This window comes from Gorilla gorilla, chromosome 5, assembly GCF_029281585.2.
Source record: "Gorilla gorilla gorilla isolate KB3781 chromosome 5, NHGRI_mGorGor1-v2.1_pri, whole genome shotgun sequence".
Lineage (NCBI taxonomy): Eukaryota > Metazoa > Chordata > Mammalia > Primates > Hominidae > Gorilla > Gorilla gorilla.
The window spans coordinates 51,623,233-51,631,329 of record NC_073229.2 but is presented as its reverse complement, the minus strand read 5'-3'; the positions used below and the strand labels follow the sequence as shown (position 1 = coordinate 51,631,329).

The following is an 8,097-nucleotide window of genomic DNA, read 5'->3' as shown; positions in this document are numbered from 1 at the left end:
TCTCCCCACCCCGCGCCAGGCTGCCCCTGCCAACCCCGAGGGGGGAAGACTGTGCTCTGAGGTCCTCGGGGATGAATGTTGCGGGCCTCGGCCTCCCTAGATTCCTTCCCATCTCCCCAACAGCAATCCTCCCAGGGCCATGGGCCAGGAACCCCTGGTGGTTCTGTATTCTGAGGTTCTGCAGACGCAGGGTGTAGTCTCCTGCGAGTCCATCTTGATTTGGAAGGCTGCGGGAGGAGGTGGCCGAGACCCCTTCCCTAGACCGCGAGGCAGGACGGAGGCAGCCGTTAGGAACGGCCCCACTCCACCAGCCGGGCCCGCGGGACGGTTACTCTGTTCCTGAGGTACCCCCCGCGGTGGGTGTATGGGGACCTCCGCCTCCCTAGATTTCTAGGCCAGTGGCGAGGATCACCTTAGAGGGTTTCCCCAGACGTCCCTGATTTCACATGTCCTGTCCTGCTGGCAGGCTGCGCCTTCTTTCTGCGCTTTGGGGAATGGTGCCTTCACGCACTTTGTAAAGGGTCTGGAACTGAGCTGAAGAGAAGTGATTGAGGGCTATTGTGGAAAGTCTCCGCTAATTCAGGTTTCTTTACCCACCAGATTGTCTGTGGGGTCAGAAACAGCTCTGGAGGGGCCTGCAGAAATTACTTTCCCAAGTCTTTGGGCTGGAAGGAACGAACAGTGCCTGACCAAGGACTTTGAGCAGGAGAGAGATGGGAGCAGAGAGGAGCCAAGGTCTACTATTTTCACTTCTGTCAATTAGATCAAAGCCCTGCCCAGAAGCTTTGAGCGCCGCTGTCAAGTCCCATTCCTCCCCTAAACCATCCAGGTTCCATCTGCCTTGAAGCCAAAGGATCTTCTTAGATTCCTCAAGAAAAATTCAGGCCCCGAGTTTCTCCACCAGCACTCTCCTCTCCCCGAAGGAGTGGGTGGGCTGCATTTCTCTTCATATTCTATTCCATTCCAGACCGTCTTGGACTACCAGCCTGTCCGCCACCCCTCGGGGCCCTCCCTCCTACTGTGCCCTTGCCCGCTGAGGTCCCAAGCTGAGGAGATGAGCAGAGCAGTAAAAAGAGAGGAGGTTTGGAAAAGCAATGTCCTCTCAGTCTTTAACAGGTGGCCCCCCTAGGAACCTGCTGGAAGTGGAAGTTAATAAGCTGAAGGTGGTCACAACTAATCTCTGCCACACTCGCACCCTCCCCCACCCCAAATCATTCCTTTTAATTAATAGTGGAAGACCTTTTTAAAAATGTAACATGAATTGGCTATTTCTTGAGGCAAACAAAAGGTGGCTCTGAAGCGATATATTTGTACTTATATAAATTCATTAAAATAGAAAGCTTATAACCATCCAGGTTTCACTGACAGCCCAGTCCATCTACATGCAGAAATGGTCCCTCCAAAGCCCTCTATGACAATTATTCTCACAGATCTTCATGATAAACTGTAAGGGAATATACTAAGAAAGAGGGAAGAAGAGAGGAGGAGTCCATTTTCAATTAGTGGTTGGAAATAGAGCAAAAATTAGAGGGCCTTAGGTTTAAAACACAGATGTGCATTGTGATCGTCTGAAGGAAGAGCTGTTGACAGAGAAAACAAGGTGGTGAACTATGCCCTTGGCCTGTGACAGTTAGGTGAGGGTTGCTCACCGCAGAAGACAGACCGGTAGAGCCCAGCAGGAAAGAGGGTATCAGGCTGGAAGAAGTGCAGTTTGGCCCTGGCGGAGTGGTGGAGTGGCTGGAGCGACTGCAGGAGGAGGATAGATCTGGAAGCAGGTCTGGGCTATACTTTGGCCTCAGCCAGGGAGCCAGAGAAGGAAGGCTTGGGTTCGAGGGGGGAAATCATTCTCCCAAATTGCTTTCTCAGAAGCGCCAATTCAGATCACCTGAAGACAGGATCTGGGCCCCATTACAGCCTGGTTCCCAAATGGGGGTGTGCTTGGAAGCCTTGGTGATTAAAGGGTGCTGACTAAAAGAGTCAAACTCTGTAAAATATTTGAAGAGATTTATTCTGAGCCAAATATAAGTGACCATGGCCCATGACACAGCCCTCAGGAGACCCTGAGAACATGTGTTCAAGGTGGTCGGGGTACAGCTTGGTTTTATATGTTTTAGGAAGGCATGAGACTCAATCAAAGACATTTAAAAAATACATTGGTTTGGTTCAGAAAGGTGAGACAACTCAAAGTGGGGGCTTCCAGGCTATAGGTAAATTTAAACATTTTCTGATTGACAATTGGTTGGGTTTATCTGGAGACCTGGGATTAATGGAAAGGAAGGTTCATGTTAAGATACAGAACTGTGGAAACCAAGTTTTATTGTGCAGAGGAATCTCTCAGATAGCAGACTTCAGAGAGAGAGAGAGCAGGTTGTAAAATGTTTCTTATCGGACCTAAAAGGGTACCTGGCTCTTAGTTGATTATCTCCTGGATCTGGGAAGGAAGGAAGGAAAACAAAGGGGAAAGGAAATATTTCCTATAGAATATGGATTTTTCCCACAAGAGACTTTGCAGGACAATTTCGAGATATGGCAAGGAGATTTATTTTGGGGTAAAACATTTTGATTTTCTTCCTTGTTATGCCACAGTCAGATTGGAAAGTCAGTCATGATATACAGGGTCAGATAAAACCTGTCTGATGAGAATGTATGGTTGGTAGGGCATGACTCCCCAGACCCCTTAGATAGGAATCTGGGCAAGATAAAAAATCGGAGCTTAGTCCTCAAGGGAAGGGGCAGCAGCGCTGTTGGAGGGCTCACCAAGCATCAGTACTGGATCACCAGGCTTGGGAGAGTAGGGGTGTCAAGGCCCCAAGAGCAGGGAGGGCCTTGGCCCCACCAGGAGGGCATCAGAAAGCAGGGAGCACTTGTAGTTCACCATGATTCCCCTCAAAGCCCTGGGCCAGCCTCCTGCAGGGAAGGCGGGCAGGAAGTCTTCCCCATAGGGGCAGGCTTGCTTTTTTGGCCAGCCATCCTCTTCATATGAAAAACAGCATCTTGTCATTTCTAGATGTTTCTACTTTGGTTGACTCTTTAATTTTTCTGCAGTTAAAAGCCTTAAAACAGCAAGGAAGCAGGGGACAGGAGGGGAGCCCAGATCTCTCCCAAAGAAAAGGAGAAAGACTGAATCCTTGAGGCCTGCCGTACAAAGGAGTGGTGGGTTGGAGGAGGGTAGGCAGAGACTAGGGTGGTCTGGGACTTTAAGTACAAGGCCCCGTGGATTTCGTGGGGGGCAAGCCATGTGCAACAGGGAAGCTCAGGAACCAGGGGGTTTCGCACAGAGGTCTGGTGCTGTGAGGTACAGGGAAAGAATTAGTGGATCTGCACCAGTGGAACATTGGTTTAGTTTAATCTCTGATTTGTGTTGAGTGAATTTGAGTATAGTCCAACCACCACCCCCCTACCCCAACTAAACCATGTGCCCCTCAGGAGCTGGGACTCTTTTATTTTCTATTCCTTATAGCAGGCTCAGTGCCTGACACACTACGTTGAATTTTATTTTAAACATTTCATTTACATTAAATGGTATATTTGCAAGTTCATTCTTCCAGACCTCAGTTTATTCTTTTATCTAGTCATTTTAAAGGGATTCTCTCAGACCCTCCACTAGCTAAGAGAACCAAACTTTTCTTCCAGAATTGTCAGGAAATGGGACTTACTGACTTAGTGAGCTACTTATTTTATCTAGAATTAACTGTGTCTAATAAAATATATATGCACTTTGGGAATGGATGAGGTGCTACACAAATGAAAGATGGTATTATTCATCACACAGTGTTTTTGATTATAATAGATTATTCTCTGCCAAAACCCAGAAGGGCCAAGTCGAGGTAGGTTGCTGAAAGGGGAGGAAGTCTAAATAGCAGAATCAGACTTTTCCGTAAGTTTGCAGTGGCGTATGGACAACACTCAGGCAACCAGCCCTCGGCACAGCAACAGGGGACCCACCTCCTAAGTTGGGGCTGAGTAAAGACATATTCCCAGGGCAAGGCTTTGCCAAGGCAGGCCTCTTCTGAAACATAAGTCCCATTTTTCTCCCGGCCCCGCCACCCCACCTCAGATGTGCTGTCTAGAAGCTGCACATCTGGGGCCGTTCAAACTCCTGGCTCGAATCACTGGAATCATCTGAGCAGGATAATTTTACATTAATGATTAAAAATTGCTCTTCTAGATATAGCCTTGCCTCAGGGTAGCCATTAAGAACATTACTTCCTAATTTAAGAAGCTCAATGTAGGGCGCTTTGGGCATTTACAAAGAGGGAACTGTACTCATATCTTGATAAATTGCAAAATGTCTCCCACCATCTTCTTGTTCTGTATCTCCTCTTCTGCCTTCTGCCATTGCACTCTCTGGCATATAATCCTTTTAAAGAATAAGAACAAAAACAAAAAAAAAAGGAAGATAATGAAAAGCCTATTGTTTCTTAGTGTCCACTGATGTTAAACACGCACACGCATGCATAATTATGAATTCTGTGTATTTCTTCCGGGGGATGGAGCCATAAAGGGTTACACTTTGGTATGTGATTTTGGAGCCTACACTTGAAATGGGAATTTGAATGTAGTTGAACAGACTTTTAACATTGCCCCGAGAAGAATTATACTGGCATTTGCTCGTCTGCGGTGTCACACCCCGGAGTGTGGAGGATCCTCACCGGCTCTGTGACTCACCCTGGAAGTTGCACCTTTCTCGGGGGGCAGGGTGGGGAGTTACTTTTTATAAGTAAACCCCAGAGAGCAGTGTTTCCATATCAATCAGTTTCTCAACAAGTTTGAGAGCAGATTGTGCTTCAATCCCTATCGTTGGGGGTGCTCTCCAAGCTCTCCGGGGTACCGCCAAGCCAGGATCTCCCATTCTGATGCATCCTGGGTCTCCTCTTCCCTTGCCCCTCTTCCTTGTTCTCCACTCTGAGCCAGCTAGACAGGTGAAGCAGAGAACCTGTCTAGTCCAAACTCCTTATTTTACAGATCAGGAGCGTGAGGCCCAGAGAGGGATTGCCCTTACCCCATCCTGCATCCCCTCTCCTCCTCTTCTGCCTTCACCCCAATACCTTCCAGCGTGAATGATGCCCACCCTGTCTCTCTTCTAGCCCCGCATCCTGCATTACTCTTTTCACAATATTTTTGAGTAAGTGGCCTGCTGCAATCTTATATTTGGCATGGCAAAGGCAGACCCCTTTCCCTCCCTCCAGACCCCCAACTCAGCCACTGTGAGTGCTGTAAGGCCAGTCCCCACCTGTGTCCTTCTATTCATCACAAACTAAGCACATGCTACTTTATCTTTTACCTCCTCGTGTCCACAAAACAGGCCACAACCAAGGTCATGCTGCCAAACGGATCTGGGAGAATGGTAATTGACAATTCACGCTAAAAATTGTGTTGAACAAAAATTCTCTTCTATTAGAAAAATGACAGGAGAGACAACTTTGCCATTATGTTGCTTTCTCCTCAATCGGGACACACAAAAAATCTCAATAAAAATGTTATATCAAAGGCTCGCAAACATCATTCAAATCTTCCCTAACCCATTGCTTTCATTTGAAAAACAAGCATTTCATTAAAGACACTTGACAGGATGTTAATTTGTTGTGGGAATCTGTCAGTGTGCAAACAAATACTTGCATGTTTTGTGCAGATGAGGTAACCGCTTGTAGAATGGCAAAACCAGAAGGCATTTGGGTGACCTGCTTTGGCCTTTTGACTTTACAGAAGAAGAAACCGATGCCTGGTGAGAGAAAGGGACTTGCCCAGGGCCACTCACTGGTAGTAGAACTGGGACTAGAACGAGAGCCTCCCAACCCCCAGGCAGGGCCCTTCCTTCTCACAATGGCAGAACCACAAGATATTGACAACGGAAAGGATCTTGGAGGTCTCCCTAACACTTCTAAATACTGAAAGGTTGGACCAACCACATCAAGAGAGAGCCAACTACGCTGAAGAACTTGTCGTCACCTCCTGAGAGCTGCCCGAATTGGAGATGCAGGTCCCAGGAAGTAGTGACTCCTCTTCAGAAGCTGGGTCTGCAAGCCCGTGCAAATGTGAGGTTTCCGGATCCCTCCCTCCACTGGTGGAAGCTGCTAGAGGGCAGACACTACGCATCTCGATTCTTTGCTGTCACCTTTCAGCTGTCAGCTCTGATGTTTCTTCATACAACGGGTGCTTATGGAAGCTCCCCAGCTGCTGGGTCAGTCGCCAGCCATCTGAGGTGTCGACAGAGAAAGAGAAAGACCAGGAAACCATTTCTAACATAGTTGGCCCAGAGCAGAGAGTGAATCACCAGAAACAGCCTGGAAGAGGCTATAAAACGAAAATAAAACAGGATGGTAATTTATGATGAGCGGCAAAAAGGCCTGGGACGCTGAGCAGCTAGTGAAGGTTCATTTCCCTCTACTCTGTGGATCTTTAACCATGCTGAGCATTTCCCTGTCTAGCCTGGCAGCCCCTAAAATTTGGAAAGCCCTCTGTCCCCCATATCAAGGTGAGAAAGTAAGGCTGTCTTGATAGCCCTTGGTATACTGGTTCTCCTCTGCAAAAGCACCTGCCCACAGGGCCCCAAAACCCTTACGATAAAATCCATTTCCATTGTGCAACACCATATAGATGGTGAGGCACATTCCCACCCATTATCTCATTTGATCCTTACAGAAACTCTGGGAGGGGACTTCCTTTTTTCATTTTTTTAAGAGAAGGAGGCTTGCTCTGTCGTTAGGCTGGAGTGCAGTGGTACCATCTTGGCTCACTGCAACCTCCGCCTCCCAGGTTCAAGTAATTCCCCTGCCTCAGCCTCCTGAATAGCTGGGACTACAGGTGTGTGCCACCACACCTGGCTAATTTTGGGAGGGGCCTTTTATGAAGATATAAGGGTACTGAAAATCACTCACAGCAAATCAAAGACCCAAGACCTGACAAACCCGACCTGGACTCAGGACGACCCAACAACCTATTTCAAGATCAAAGTCTTTCTCAAACCTACCCCATGAGCCTTGCTAGGAGCAGAAGACTTTGAAATTTAAGATATTAAGTGTAGGCTGTTCCCCTACTTCTACACTCCTCCCATCCACGAAGCCCCAAAGGCTGGAGCCCAGGTCCAGGACAAAGGGCACCCACAGAGAGCCTAAAGAGCCTCAAGGTGGAGTGAGCCAACTTGAGAGGGAGGCCAGCAAACCTCTCTGATGTCAGAGCCTTCAGGCAGTGATTAGGGCAGGCTACCTCTCTGCCTCTCCCTGGCCCTATCAGGGTGGTCACCCATGAGTCACTGAAGTTTATGGAGCCCATGGGCTGTCCCTGCTCTGAGGAGCCCAGCTGGGTCTCCACAAGGCCTGGCCAGGTATCCCAAAGGGCTAAGCCAGCCTCTTCCCCACTTACTGGTGGGTGTGAATTGCTCCTAGCTGCCTGTACCTCTCGACCTCTCGTCCTGTGCAGAGGGGGTGGTGTGTGCCCTCAAGCTCCCAATCTACAAAGTTCAAAAGTGAGGGCATGCAGCAACTGGTGAGAGGGCATCCTTCCAAGCTGGGTTTAGAAGGTGTCTGAATGAGGAGGGAGGTGCCTGGAAGCAGAGCGGCTCTGGACACCCTCACATTCGTGTGGCTGTTTCTTGGGTTGACCTGGGGGTCTTCCTATGGGACTGTCCCTCTGTAGTATGGTGGAGTAGGAGGGAAGAGGGCCAGAGCTGAGAGCTCTGGGGTGGAGTCCAGTGCCGGTCCTACCACTGACTCATCATGTGAGTCACCTCTCTTGAGACCCAGTCACCTCTACTTGTACCCTTGGAAAGCTCCCATGAGTTAATAGGTATGGAAGGACCTGGTAAATAAATCAAGTGCCCCTGAGTTGTAGGGTGCTATAACTATCATTAGCTGAGCAAGGAGGTCACCAACAGCCCCATCCCATTCCTGATGCATCTTGGGGCTATTTATGGCGAGTCCCCAGGCCTGCTACCGCCATCGTGTCCTCAGAACATCAGGGCTTGCATGTTCACATACTCCTCCCTGTGTACAAGCCTGAAACTCAGGGAAAGCAAATGCAACTCCACATCAAGCCAAGGTAGAGGACCCGAGGGTCACTGATCCCGAATATTCCCAAGCCCACTCCCTACCCCCACAG

General features: G+C 48.8%; 1 long non-coding RNA gene across 2 annotated transcripts; it reads left to right on the top strand.

Annotated features, from left to right (window-relative positions):
• The first annotated feature begins 79 nt into the window (after window positions 1-79).
• LOC101127628 (uncharacterized) lies at window positions 80-3,537 on the top strand. Of its 2 annotated transcripts, none has more exons than XR_002006597.3 (2): window positions 80-344; window positions 601-3,537. It is a non-coding gene; the product is annotated as an uncharacterized lncRNA (long non-coding RNA). The 2 variants fall into 2 exon arrangements; XR_008680607.2 differs by having other exon boundaries at window positions 80-356.
• The last annotated feature ends 4,560 nt before the right edge of the window (window positions 3,538-8,097 follow it).